Source organism: Nyctereutes procyonoides, unplaced genomic scaffold, assembly GCF_905146905.1.
Source record: "Nyctereutes procyonoides isolate TBG_1078 unplaced genomic scaffold, NYPRO_anot_genome, whole genome shotgun sequence".
Classification (NCBI taxonomy): domain Eukaryota; kingdom Metazoa; phylum Chordata; class Mammalia; order Carnivora; family Canidae; genus Nyctereutes; species Nyctereutes procyonoides.
The window spans coordinates 29,484,901-29,500,121 of record NW_026575046.1 but is presented as its reverse complement, the minus strand read 5'-3'; the positions used below and the strand labels follow the sequence as shown (position 1 = coordinate 29,500,121).

At 52.3% G+C, this 15,221-nt stretch overlaps 1 protein-coding gene across 3 annotated transcripts in view; it reads right to left on the bottom strand.

Moving 5' to 3' along the window:
• The window catches only part of NDST1 (N-deacetylase and N-sulfotransferase 1), a 64,632-nt gene that overhangs the window by 46,149 nt on the left and 3,262 nt on the right, over positions 1–15,221 (bottom strand). The window lies entirely within an intron of this gene.

Here is a 15,221-nt window from a genome sequence, read left to right as displayed (position 1 = left end):
GTCCTTCCCATTGCCCCTGTTCAGCAGAGGAGGAAAAGGGGTAACTGCCAGAATGTGAAAGGCGGAGAAGCCATGCCAGTGTGTTGAGGTGTTGGGTTAAAAGGGCCTGATGTAGCCCAGAAAGGAGAAGCAACCAGGCCATGGTCACACACGCAGCTGGAAAGGGCCAGGCTAGCTTGGCCAGGCTCACTCTTCAGCAGCGTGTGTGCAAGACCATCCACTTACAAGGGTACTTGCCTTTTTAGATGACACCAAGGAAAGCACAAAACAACTTGCTAATAGCAGAATTTCAGGCCCCCACAGTTGTAGTAGGGAAGAAAGACAGAGTTTCCTTATGTGTGGGCCTGGGGCTGGAGACGGAGCTGATGGTCCGAGTCCCCTCATGTCACAATACAAGGGTGGCCCAGGACCCTTGCAGCCCTGAGTAACTCCTGAGAACTTCTGCAAGGAGTAAAGGTCTTGGCTACTCCTTCACAGCCACCTAAGGCCCAGCCAGCAGGCCCAGCAGTGGTGATGGGGAAGCTGCCCCATACAGACACCCCAAGACAAGGCTGCCCGTTAAGACAGGAAAGCCTTACGGAAACCAAAAAGGCTCGAGGCTCCATGGCCAGAGAGGAGGAAAGCTGGATGTGTTGGCAGCAACAAAAAGGAAGGGAAAGCTTTGAGTCACTTAGAGCTGCAGAAGCTCCCTAATCTCCTGGAGGCCTGGTGGGCACAGTGCGGGCCTGCTGAGGCCAGGGAGGCTTCACTCAGGGCACGCATGAAAGTGGCCTCATCCCTCTAGACTTGCTGGGGCTTGTCACCACAACAGGAGCCCACCGCCAGCATGCATTATATGTGAGGGGCTCACCATGCTTACAGGGAAGCACAGCTGGCAGGGAAAGGGGCAGGAGGTGGGGGGAGGCAGGTGGGAGGGCCTCACTTTCTCTGGAACACAGACACTAGAGAGCACAAACAGAGCAAAAAGCACCGGTGACCTACTTATTACAGATTCCTTTTAAAGGGGCCCAAGGGGCTGCAGCAAGACGTTTAAACGGTGCCTCGTAGGTGCTCCTGCACTTCCAAGGCGTGGGGATCAGTTCCCAGGGTGAGCAGACTGGAGGTCCACACCTAAACCTGGCTAGTGAGGCAGCAGGCACAAACCATAAGGAGGCACCCCTTCCCAGGTGTTGCCGTGTACCTGCCCAGTGCTGAGAGTGAGCACCATCTCCTAGGGGCACCTGAGACTGAGGGCTCCCTAAAGTGTGCCTCTAGGCGCCTCACTTGCCTCACCCCAGGCTCAGCTGTCCTCTAACCTGCTAGTGACCTCAACCAAGCACCTGCTCCTTTCCAGGACTTACTTTGTTCACCAGCAAAATGGATGGTGCCAGATGACTCCAAAGGGCCCTCCTAGCTCCGAGCTAGGCAGCTGACCCCTGCAGCTCATCCCTAGAACTGGGCATGATGGCCCCCACTCCTTGCCATCCATAAACCCATCAGTCCCCACGCTCCAGGCAGAAGACACATTCTACAACCCCCCTGTATCACCACATGCTGGGCCCTTTGCTAGATGATTGGCGTCCACTTCATTAGGCCTTCATCTGACAAGTATGGAAACTGAGGCTCACAGAAGTCAAGCAACTTGCTAAGGTTCCCTGTGGGGGGAAGTGCTCAGCTGAGATTTGAACCAGTGTCTGGCTGTAATCCTACATTCCACGGCATTGGCCACAGATAACCCAAAACCCAGTAGGGCCTGGGAGATGCCATCAGGTCTTTGCACCTCCCACGTCTCTGAGTGTGTGATGGTGAGGCTAATGTGAAAGGCAAGCCGGTCGGGGCCAGGAACAGGCAAGCAGGGAGGGGAAGCCGGTGTGGGCGCTGAGCATTTGCAGACCGACCAGACTCTAGCCAAGCCAGTTGTCCACCACCGTGGCTGCAGTGCCTTCATCACCAACAGCACACCTCAGCCACTGCCACGCCATTTATAAATCACTACACAGATGCAAAGCTCTTTCATAGCCATCACTTTACTGTCACATGAAAATCTTTTAAGAACATAGTGGGCATTTCTTCGGCCTTTCTCAAATGAGAGAAAAGTCAGGTTCCCAGAGGAGTGACGTCACCAAATGCACATGGTGAGGCAGTATTTGAGAATGAACTTGGAGCCCACATCTCTGCCTCCTGGTCCAGAGCTTTGTCCTCCTCCCATGCCCTTGACTTCCAGTTCAACCAGCACTTACAGCAATGACCAGTTTTGAGAGCTTACTCTGTGTAGGGATTATATCCAGCACTTCACATACTATCTCATTTAATCATCCTCCTAAACTAAGTACTACTGGGTTCATTTCACAGAGACTAAGACTTGGAAATGTGGATATCTTGCCCCAGGTCCCCATGCTAGGAAGGGACAGAGCTTGGCTCTGGGGCCGAAGCTCACAATGTCTGAGCAACACTGTTCTGTCTAGGACTCGAGGGGAAAGGAGACCAGACACACTCAAACAGCATGTGCGCCTGGCAGGTTACAGCAAGAGTATGATAATAGGAAGACAAACAAAGCTCTCAGAGAGCCCACAAGACAGAGGCTGTTACAAACATCCGGGCAGGAGGCCAGGAGTCTAAGCAAAGGACATGGGAACGGAGGGAGGTGACAGATAGTAGGAAGGCGGCCTTGTGAGACCTTGGTCAAGTGCCTTGCTCTCTCTGGATCTCAATTTACCGGCTGTTAAGAAAAGTCCCTGGACTATCTCCAGAGCCCCCCTCCATCCCCAAAAACACTTGGACCCTGGGAAAACAAGCAATGCCTGGCTGCGAGCCCTGGGGTCTCTGAAATGTCCTTGGCCCTCCTGGCATGGCTCAACTGCTGAGAAACAGGCCTGCAAAAGCCCAGGGCCCAGCCGGCATGCCTGGGCACCAGTGAAGTGTGGGTCTTGAGGGGGCCACATTCCTCCGCCCGTTGTCAACCTCTCCACGGCTCCACTGGAACAAGCACCACCCAGCCTGGACCTAGCCCAGGAACTGAGGGCACAGTCAAGTGCCCCGTGGAATGCCACTCCAGGCCTGCCCTGCCCCCATTGGCTCTGTGCAGAGCCCTATATGTAACTCAAGTCCCCTCAATGTCACCTGCCCCTCAAAGCCCCGCATTTACATTCCCTAAGGTCAGCCACTGGGATGTACACACAAGAGAACCTGTAGGAGAACTTATGGGAAATCATCACTTCATCCCCGAGGGTCCCTATGCGAGGTGGAGGCTGCTCATGCCAAGTCCGTGAAGACCCTCAGCCAGAGAAGGGCAGGTAAGTCCAGTAGGGCCTGCCCTTAGTTCTCACTCTGGCAGGTAGAAGGGATCAGGGACTTACCAAGAGGACTCAGGCCAGGTCTCTACACTCACGGCTGCCCTCAAATCACATCTGTAACATGCTGATACTCAGTGACCTTCCATGGCTCCTACTGCCACCAGGCAAAACCCCTTAACCTGACGAACTACATAGGTCACTATTACTAAGAGCCTGTTGTTAACAGGGTATGGGAAGTGCCAGGGCCTTTGCTAAGCGTTTTGTATGAACTTTCTCATTTAACTCTCACTGCAACGTTGACACAGATGGTTGGCCCATTTTCACAAGTGAGAATATTAAGGCTCAGAGAGATCACATCACTGGCCCAGAGTCTCACAGCCAAGGGACAGAGCATGGATTCACAGCCATACCTGGACTCCAGGCCCAAGTTCTAAACCACTGTGTGATACGGCATCCCCAAGTACACTTGCCCCCCTCAGAACCCTGGGGCCAGCTCAACCCTTCTGTGTACGAGAGTGGAAACCAAGGCACAGAGTAAAAGCTCTCTCTATTGGCAGCAGAGCCAAGGCAAAGCCCAAGGCCTCCGGGGCTCCCCTCCACGCCCCACAAGAGCCACGTTGGGCAGAAAGACTGGGACCACCATGACAATGAGTCCTCAGAATCTGCCTTTTCCCTCAAAATAGAAAAGCAGGAGCAGGTTTGCAAAGAGAGAGATAAGAACAGGAACAGTCCAGGGAACATTTGTTCTTAGAGAACAGATTCTCAGAGTTCAGGAGGGTACCCCTCAGCCCCGTGCAGGAATCGCCCCCTTGACAGCAGGAATATGCAGGCTGGGGACCAATCTCTCCCCAAGCACCCCTCCACTCCAGCCAATGCTCCAACTTAATGCATCTGACCTGAAATCTCCATTTCTTTTCCCAAACCTGTTTGTACTGCAGCCTTTCCTCTAGTCCCTTAGGCCAGAATCCTTGCTGTGGACACCTCCTCCTCTCACCCCCCATGCCTAATCCATCAGCTTATCCTGTAAAATCGATCCAGAATCTGACCTCTGGTTGCCTCCTGCACAGTGGTCACACTGAGCCCTTCCACATCTGTGTAACTGTGGGAGTCTCCAGGCCAGGCATCCTGCTTCCACCTTCCAGTCTCTTCTCAGGTGGTGGCACACTCGATCCTTCCCAGCAAGTGTGACCTCAGCCCCAGCCCTTCGGCAGCTTTGCCTTCACTCATGCTGAACAGCAAAGACCTCTCAAGGGGGCAGAGGGACCTACTGTCTGCCCCTCCATGCTCCCTCCAGCCCCATCTCCTGCCCAGGATGGCTCTTCTTCCCATCCCAGCCACACCAGCCTTTTTCCTGCTCCTCAAACACACTCCACACCTCTCACCTTTGTACTGCTGTTCCCTCTGCCTGAAATGCTCTTCCCCAGATACGTGGGGGCTCCCTTTCCCCCCTCCCTCATGGAGCCTGCTGTCTTAGCAGAGGTTTCCACCACCACCAAACATAACAGAACCACTTGCTCAAGTCAATCCTCTCACCCAACCAAGCTTTATTTTTCTTCCAGGCACCCTTTGCCCTCGGACAAACAGCAAGTATTGAACTAGTATTTGTTGCTCTGTTGATTCTACCCCACCACCACTAGACTGTCAGCCCCAAGTCCAAGACAGGGACTTGATCTGTTTTGTTCACTGCCATGTCCCAGGACAAGAAAAAGTGCCTGAATAAAGTAAATGCTTGGAAAAAAGACATAGTTGAATGAGGGACTGTTGCCTCCCTCATCTGAATTCATCTTTTGGTTTCTGCAGCCCCTGGAGACCAGTGTCACTTGGAGGCCAATCACCTGTGCCAGCTGAAACCCTGAGGGTTGTCACATGAACAGTTCCTGGCCAAATCTCCATCCTGTTCTGGGACAACCGACTGCTTGGTCAAGAGCAAGACTTTACCTTGGTCCCTGTCTGGTATCTTTGCCCACCCTTTTGGCCACTGGGGGAGAACTTCTGGCTCTGACAGCTGGGCTCAAGCCGCAGATCCACCCACCAGCAGCAGCAGGGACTCGGCTGCTTGCTCTCCCAGGCCCCCCCGCCCCCAGTGCTGCTGGGTCCTGGGTCCAGCATCTGACAAAGGTTGTCCCATGTTCTCAGCAAGAGGAGGCGGAGGAGGGCAGCCCAGTGCCACGCCTGCCCTTTTCCTGTTGCAGCAGGGCCATCAGAAGGAAGCTTTGTTTTCAGAATAAAGAGCATGAAGCCCAGTGCCAGGCGGAAACGGGCACCAAGAAGGCTGGCCCATCAGAGACAGTTTAAGGAAAAACAAAAAAAAAAAAAAAAAACAAAACAAAACAAAAAATGGGATGAAGAATGAGGGATAATTTGCACACCCAACCAGTTTCATGCCTCCAGGGTGGCTGTGACAATGGTGGCTTCACTTTTCCAGGCCATAGCCTGGAGGTCGACCCAGACAATCAGAGGATTGTTTTAGCTGGGTGATCTGGCATTGACCCTGCAGAGGGTGGTAGGGACTGAGGAGTGTAGCCTTGCCTGGGAGTCAGATGACCTGAATCTGGGCCTGACTTTTACACTCTTATGTGCGACACTGGAAGAGTCCCTTCTTCTATGCACCTCAGTTTACCCATCTGTAAGCAGCTTATCCAGGCCTGCATTGAAGCCTTAGATTGCCTACCATAGCACCACACAGTGGAGTACCTCTCAGCCTGTGGCCAGGCTAGACCTCTAACTACTCTGGGCTCAGGTCCTCCCTGTGGGGCCTGATACCCCAGGTATAGCCCCTGCCCACTCTGACCCAGGCTTCTCCCATGATTACCTGAAATATGTGAAAGCTCTCTGGGCCTGGCCTCACCCCCACCCAGACACTGGCACCTGTGCTCATCCCCTCTGTAATCCTCTCCAAGGATGGTTCATAAGGCCCTTGTAGCCATGACTACCGAAAGGAAGCCAGTATGTTAGCACACAGAGGGCAAAAGAGAAGGCCAGAGAGGGAAAGGGGCATGTTGATGCCACACAGCCCAACTGCCACCTGGGGTGTCTTCCCTACCAGCCCTGGGCTTCATGAGTTAAGACAGGGTCCTCAAAACCTATCTACAGAACCTTCTGGGAAGAGGGAGGTTGTACCTTAGACTAAAGGAACCAAAGATGAGGGAAAGAGATCTACATGCAGTTTTTATAAGCTTCCCAGTGTTTGCTTGTACCCAGAATAACCACAACCTGTCAGCCAAGACCCTTTCCAGGAGGAGATAGCTTAGCTGGTCTCAGGGATGGTCAGGATTTCAACTGAAAGAGTGAAATAAACTTTGGATGGACAGACAGCTGGACAAAGGAGCTGATGGATAAAGCATGTGCTCTAGGAGAATAAAGCAGAGAAAGGCTCGAAAGGGGGCCCAGTCCAGGAAATACCTGAACTGATGACCATCCCCTTCCCCCTGTCCCCCCCCCAGGACGTAGAGGTCTGGACTTGGTGCCATCTGGGGGCTGCTGATTCCCCACCTCCCTCCCTCCCCAGACCCCTCCAAGCCCCCTGGGAAAGCAAAACGTGAGACAGAGCTGCAGGTGGAGTGTTCCTCTCTGAGGTTATATTGCAGCATAAGGACAACACTTTCAGTGACTGTTTATCCACAGCTTAAGAAGCAGCCACAGCTTATCTGGGAGGACTCAAGGGCCACAGGGCAGGCTGATCTGGAGCCCTCTATTAAATGGAACCTTTGCAGCTGGTGGGGGGGGACCACTGCCACACCTTCATTCATAAAGTAAACACTTAATTTGCTCCTGTTGTGTACACGGGCCTGAGCCTGAGCACAATGCTTCGGGCAGAGATGAGCCAGCCCCCTACCACCCTCCACCATTCTTAAAGAGCTCACAAAGCAGATGGACGAGGAACAACACCATATAACACAGGAGATAAAGCAGTCAGTGCCTTCAGGATAGGGTTACAAACTCAGACGCCCAGACTGCCAAAAAGACCAGGAGAGTGTGTGAAGAGCTCAGGCTCGAGGTTTTCCGCTCTGCCAATTTGTGAAGTCAAGCCAGAAATTGGGATTTTTTTAGGTAAAATCTCCTCTTGGCAATTTACTCAAGTTTTGACATGGGCTAAGCAGAACATGCCCATGGGGCAGACATGGCCTGCCAGTTTGTGGCCTCTGTTTTCTTGAAAGGGACACAGAACATGCTGTGAAGCTCGGTGGAAGCCAACTTCCCGGCAGCTGAAATCTCTGGGGAAGGCTTCAGGGTGTGTGGGGTGGGAGTGGAGAGGAGGATTGGTGTGGGCTGCAGGATAGGGAGGGCAGGGCACTCCTGGGAGCGAATCCTGGGGAGGGGTAGGCTGTCCCCAGGTGGCAGGAGGAGGGGCCACCTGCCCAGCAAACCTCCAGATTAAATCAATTGGCGGTGGCACAGCACAGGTTCGATTTCATCCCTGGAGCTTGAGGAACAGGTCAGCTAATGCAACAGCTCCATCAGAGGAAGAGACAATGGAGGACAAAACGAGGTTAAGAATCGTGTCCTGCCTGGCCAGGCCTGGCTGGTTACATAAGCCTGCCTCAGGATAAAGCCACGTTCAAGGCACCAGGGAGGGCCTGGGTTAGAGAGTCCGGGAAATACAGAGAGGGTTCTCCCTCCCTATCTACCCCTGCTCGCTCTCCCACTTTCCTTGCAGCTCCTGGAAAGAACAACAGAGCACAGAGCTACAGGTGGAGACTAAGACCCCATGATAAGGCACTTAACAGGATCTCCGAGCTGGAACTAATTAATAATAGCACACTTTTACCAAGTGATTACTTTGTATCAGGCACTGGGATAAATTCTTCACATGGATTATCTTATTTATAAGAGTCAGACCATGAGAAAACTATTATTATTACTCCCATCTTACAGACAGGGAAAGTGAAGCATAGACACAGCAACTTACCCAAGGGCACAAAGCTCCCAAGTGAAGGATTTAGAACCTGACCCTGACCTCTGAGACTGTACCCTGAACCGTAGTGCTCTGCTGCCCCTGGGCTACTTTCTCCTGGAATACTACAACCCCGCTGCCTCGTCAGCAGCCTTCTCACTGCAGTACATGCACGCAGCCTCCTGCCCTCCTGTCAGCACTTGGGGGGACACTGAGTCCTCTGACAACCTGATGAAACCTACAGACTCTCTGTGCAGAAAAAGAATGCAGAGAAATGCCGACAATATGTTGTGCATGATCTCAGGGGCACCCAGACTCCTGCATTGGTGAGAATAGATGAGTCAAGATCATAGGATACTCAGGATCGAGAGACAGGAGGTGGCAGAGGAAGAGGACTCCCCCCAAACCCTCTGAGATGCCTCATATCTGTAAACATGAAGCCTAAACTACAGCAGCTTAAGTGCATAGGCGTGGGTGCGAACCAGGGCTGGAGGCCGAGTCATCCCTTCAGGGCTGGGAGAATCAATCACAGAATCAATCACGACATACAATAGCCCTCGCCTCTGCACCCACTGGGTGTGACTCACAGCTCCCAGCTGCTGGGCAGACGGTGCACAGCTGGGCGGTGGCATCTGGACGGGGTGGCATCAGTAAGCATGCCATCCGGCCTCCTGCCCACCACGCAAGTCACCGTCCGGTGAGCCCACCTCACCATAGACCAGCCCCGGCCTTGCTCTAACTCCACAGCTCTGAGTGTTTCCCAAAGGGACCCCTCCACAGCCCTTGTACGCTTCCACGCCAGCCGGAGCCCAGGGGGTAGTGGGTCGAGACGACAGCCCCTTGCAAGACTCTAGAAGACCCAGGCCCCGGTGCCGAGACTTCTGCTGTCTCACCACGTGATCTCAAGTAGGCCCCTCCTGCCTCTCAGAGCCTCAGTTCCACCAATTGTAAAATGGGGAGACCTCCCTATCAAGTCCTTCCCAGCTCAAAGCCCTGAGTATATAAACAGCGGCATCTGACAAGCTTCACTGAGCCCTGGGATCCTGTTCTCAGGAAGTTACATAAACATCCTTCAGAGAAACAAAAGTCAAACCTAAAGAATACTTTTTTTTTTACTACTTTTTTTGTTGTTGTTTAAAGGATATCAAGAAGCCCTTTTTATAGTCCAGCTTCTCCCATCCTCCTTCCATTGTTCCAAATATCCTCTCAGGACTTAGAAAACACACTTGGTTTCCGTCTGGGGTTCAGGCTTCTTGGTGTTCTTCCCTTGGAGGCCGCCCCGCCTTCTCTTTGGCAGCTTTCTGCCCAAGACACACCCGCCACTGCCCCCAGCGTCGCTCTGGGCCACCTCAAGGGCTAGGGCTACCCAGATGCCTAATGTACAGGGCGGGGGAGGTTGGTGACAGAGACAGTTCTCAGGAAACAAACCCTTCCCTGGTCAGAACCAAGAGAACTCCGGGTTCTGGTCCCAATCATGACACCGTGTGTGGCCCTGTGTGGGCAAGTCCCCACTCCTTGGTTTTCCTCTGAGAAATGAAGAGGTTCCCACGCTGTGTCAGGAAAGCCCTCTAGCTCCTGGACTCCTTGGGGACACCAAGGCAGAACAGAGCAGCAGGCTAGACAGTGGGCTCCTGATCTTGACCCCCATTCCCACCCTTCCTGCTAGAACCAGAGGAGACCCATTCTTCTCTCTCTGATTTTTATCCCTTGCCCTGGCTGTGGCATCTTGAACTCAGCACTGAGTGAGTCTTTATGTGCCTCAAACGGCCATCGAAGAGACAGAAAGAATGACAGTGTCTGCAGTGGAGGCCCCAGTGCAGAGGCTTCAGCCCTAATCATCCCAACACAATCCCATCACCCCTGCCAAAACCTAATTCATTTAATATTATATGTATTCTTGCATCTTGAAAAAAACAACCTAAGTTGTGCCTGATAAATGAAAACTCCAAGACAATCCCCCACTTTCCTTCTTTCAAAGAGATCATGCTTCTAAGTTCCCCTACAGAATTGTTTTTTTTTCTTTACCCCTATAGAATTCTATAGAATTTGGGCTGAGCCACCCGAGCTGCCCAGTATTTTCATCTAAAGAATGGGGACAATAATAGTGCCTGCTTTATAGGATTATGCCTAGTAAGCACTGATAAGTTCTCAAAAAATATTGACTGGTAATTATATGATCATCATCATTAAAATTATTGAGATGCTTAGAACCACTGGACTGGTGATAGCTAAGGCGCCTTAGCCCTCCCAGACCACGAATGACCATTGTAATCGCACACACGTACATGCACCCTTGTCCCCAGCACACATGCTTCTCTGAAGCAGGACCACGCTCTCTGCCTGACTCCAGCCTCAGAACATAGCTGGCTTGTTCCTGGCATCTACCTTTGCCACCCACAAAGTTCTCCACCTATCAAGTCCCCTGATCCTGCCTTCCTCAAGTGGTCCCAGCACTGCCTCCTAGAATAGGGTTGGAATTCGACTGAACCTTATTATTGTGTCATAAGGTTGTTTTCTGGAGATGGGAGGCTGTTACAAGATGGTGGCTCCTGAAGACAGAGTAGAGAGAAACTGGGTTTTCTCTGGGTCTTTGACATTTGCTGAATGTCTGAGTATGCTGAGGGCCCAAGCAGAGAAGCTTCTTCTTCTTTTGAAATTATCTAACCAAGTGTCTCTTGAACTTTAGCATGTACCTGAATCACTTGGAGGCTTCTTAAAACCAACTGGTGTGGGCAGCCCCAGTGGTTCAGTGATTTAGCGCTGCCTTCAGCCCAGGGCCTGATCCTGGAGACCGGGGATCGAGTCCCACATTGGGTTCCCTGCATGGAGCCTGTTTCTCCCTCTGCCTGTGTCTGTGTCTTTGCCTCTCTCTCTCTCATAAATAAATAAATAAAATATTAAAAAAAAAAAACAGCTGGTGGATCCCTCCCCATCCCAGTTTCTGATTCAGTAGGTCTGGGGTGGGGCCAGATATTTTGCATTTCCAGCAAGTTCTCAGGTAATGCCGATGCTACTCCTCCAGATAACAACTTAGAGAACCATGGACTTAATGTGCTGGTGAACAGAGAAGAGCTCTCATGAGTATGCGATGCTAACACTCCTGTAAAAGCATGAGCAGGAGCTGCCTTGATCTAAAGGGAAAAGGAAGAGAATCCGGGCAGAGAGTGAGGCATGAGTGAAGGCCCTGTGATAATGACATTCGTTTCTCCACCTGGCCTCTGCCTGGGCAGGTAGCGCAGACCAGGGGTGGCTGCCACTGCGCAATTACAGCAGACCTCTGCTGCCCGCCACCGCAGACCTGCCCAGACACGTGGATCCATGGCCGGCCTGGGGGTGATGAGAATCCCCACCCCACCTCACACAGCCAGGCTTTAGGTGTGAATGAGGCCAGAGTCTCCGCCACGGCTCAGTCACGTGAGCGCTGGGATTCTGCTCCACACCTCTAGACACGATCCCATCCATCTTGGCTAGCTCTGAAAGTTTCCTCACTTCCAGGCCTCACAGAACAAGTCGGCTTCATCTTGCGAGAGCAGCCCCTCAGAAATCAACAGACCGCAATGGTCACCCCCCGAGCCGAGTCTGCACCTGCCCGGGCTGAGCCATCCACTCTGCCAAGCCCCGGTTGCCACCTCTGCTAACAGGGGATGATACTAGCACCTATCTCCTACTGCTGTTGGGAGGATGACATGAGATCCATGGCCAACAACATCGCCAACTGCAATAATAATCATAACTAACATGGACTGAGCTTGTAGTTAAGCATGTACCCTCCATTATCTTTCTAAATGCTGTCCAATGGGGACAATTATGATCCCCTCTGTACAGATGAAGATACTAAAGAGCTTGCCCGAGGTCCCACAAGTAGGAGATGGCCCAGCAAGGATCTGAACCCAGACCATCTGGTTCCAGAGCCTAGCTCCCAGCTTCTGCTCTGTCACCTGCCTCCTAGTCACCTGCCTCCAGGCCTACACTAGGGTCACCTCTCCCTGCCATCAGCCTGTCCCCATTCCCAGGGCACAGGGAGGCTAGGTGAGAGGCCTCTGAAGACTCCAGCCCAGTGTGCACAATCTGGGATATGGGTCCTTCATCTTGAGGACAGTCTCAGGACTGGCCAGCCAGGCTAAATTCATTGGCACAAGTTTTAGATACCATTCAACGTGGCCACCAGGGAGGAAACTGAGCCTGCAAGACTTGAGCACCTTCACCCTGATGAAAGGAGAGAAGAAAAACAGGTGTAACCAAGAGAAGTTATCCTGTCAGGCTTCCTGGATAAGAATGCCAGCTCCCACACCCCATGCAAATTGCCCTGACTCCCTGGGCCTCAGTTTCCTCTTCTGAACAAGCCTTCTCAGGCTACTAGACAGCAAGTTCAGGAATTCAAACTCCAAGGATTCTTCCCTTCATCTCTGAAAGGAGAGGCCACCCCCTAGGTATAAACAATAACAACCCTATCTATTATCTTTGAAGAGCTCCTACTTATGGACTGTTAGTCTGGACAAGGCATTGATCTGTTCAACTCTCCTAGGACTATTACTTCCCTCATTTTGCAGTTGAGAAAACCAATGCCCCAAAGGGATTTAAGATTTAGGTAATTTCCTCTAGATCCCACAGCTAATGGTGGCATAGCTGGGATTCAAACCTACAACCTTTGACTCTACTCTGCAATGTTGTCTACCCGCACTGGTCTAGAAATGGCCCATGTGCAGCCCCTGCCTTCAAAGCATGGAGCCTACAAGAAATGAGACATATCCTTTAAAAAATTAGAATTCAATGCCAGGTGTGTGAAGGGCCCAATGAGGGGGCCATATGACATGCTCTGCCTATGCCAAAGCAGGGAGCAGGCAATGCCAGCTCTGTGGCATTAGAGATGATTGTATGGAGGAGATAACACTGGAGTTGGGCCCTAGTGGGGAAGAACGGGGGGGGGGGGAGTTGAAGGGAGGTGACTGGAGTGTACCATCCTCACCAGAAACAGAGATGCACACTGGGGAAGGGATGGGCACATGCAGGGAGGAAAAGGAGGCAGGTTCTGATTGAGGGTTGAGGGGCCATGGGAGATAGGGCAGCAGCTAACATAACATGGGCTACCTCCCATCTCTGCCCTCAAATAAATAAATGCTCATTTGCAACGTATATTTTAAAGTTAGATGAATCCAATCTGTATCAAGAAATAGAACACGTAGAAATTAAAAGGGCTAGGAGGCAACTTAATATGAACTCTCCCCCATCTAACAAGAGCTTTGGTTCCCTCTGGGACTCCTTTGGTGGCAGTCTGGCTCTGGCCCCAAGGCCACAGTCCTAGACAGTTATGTCCATACCTTCTACAAAGCTCCAAACCTCCAAGCTGAAGCTAATGGACAGAACTTTGTAGGCGTACTGGAGAGGCAGGAGAAAGCACCTCTCCTGGTGACTGCCCCCTCTTCCTGCCACCAGACCAGGAGACCCTGCTTTAACCTTTACTGCAGGGAAGGAGGGGGATAGCCCTGCCCCCACCCCAGCCCTCCCACCCCTTGCTTTCAGACCCACTAGCCCTTCCCTCCAACTCCTACTGATTCAGACTGATTCATGATTCAGCCTTCTTTCCACATATTTGAGGAAAGAGAGACTGAACCCATTTCACAGACTGGGAAAAGGAAGCAGAGGGTTTCCAGTCCTCTGTGAAACCACAGTCCCCGGCATCCCAGGCTCTGGCAGCTGATCCAGACGCCCCGAGGGGCCCCTGGAAGGTCAGCTGTGCTAAGTGGATTCCACGGGTAAGGACTCTCCCAGGGAGAGCACTGCAGGCCAGGCAAGTATGGGGAACTTCCCAAGAAGCACAGGAAGGGACCACTCTGAAGAGCTATGAGAAAAACAGGGGGGTGGAAGTGGGCCGAGCACCACCCCAGCTGCTGAGATTCTTGAGAGAAAAAGGGAACTGAGAGAGGTCACCCAGGCCTGACCCTGCTTGTACACTCCTTCTACACCCTCTCCCACCCTCCTGTCAAACTGAGTATCTTTAGCAATGGAGCCCTTACGTCCTCCCCAGGCATCCTATTCCTCTGTTAGCCTCCTGTTACCCTTGGTGCTATCCCTGCCCTCGGAACGCACAGGACAAGACTATGCCCTCTGCTCCCAGAGAGCCCCGCAGGGGTTCGAAAGTAGTGACATGGCCACTTAAGGGTCCTTCCCCAAACCTTAGGTCACCTATAATGACCCTGATCCTGGGATCCCTCAGTGGCGCAGCGGTTTGGCGCCTGCCTTTGGCCCAGGGCGCGATCCTGGAGACCCAGGATCGAATCCCACATCGGGCTCCCGGTGCATGGTGCCTGCTTCTCCCTCTGCCTGTGTCTCTGCCTCTCTCTCTCTCTCTATCATAAATAAATAAAAATTAAAAAAAAATGACCCTGATCCCCAAGGCAGCTACAAAATCCTGCAGCCTCCCCTCCTTTCCTCAATCCCATGGCTTGAGTCGGGCTTCGGTTAGCTCTCTGCTGGACCACAATTAGCACCATCTCTCAACTGGTCTCAAACTACCAGTCTTGCCATCATCTTTGGCCAAATGACCTCTGATTGAAACAGCACAGTAGGGCAGAAACAGTTCCAGCCTGCGTTCCAATACAGTTCTATAAGTGACTCAGCCCCTCTGAGCCTCCATTTCCCCATCTGAAAATGGGACAGGGCTGGGGGTTCCCAGCGGCAGCAGCCACTTTGCAGGGGTACTGTGAGATTTCAATGGGCCGTCTGTAAGGAGCCTGGCACAAGACACAGTAACAGGCATCGACTCAGTGAGCTGCTTACAACCCTCTGCCCTGTCCACCGCTACAGAATAAAATCCAAACTTCTGAGCAGGATGCTGCAAACTCCCTACAACCCAATCTTGCCTCCCATTTGCTCCCCTTCCCATAGCGTGCATCCCCATAAACACTTCCTCCCCCAGGAAGCCCTGCCGACATCAACAACCAAAAGAGCTTTTCCCCTCTACTGACCTTCCAAAGCCCATCTATCACTGACCACGTCCTGCCTCTTTACCATCAGTGATCCTTGTCTTCCCTCCCCCACCAGACCAGCAGTCTCTC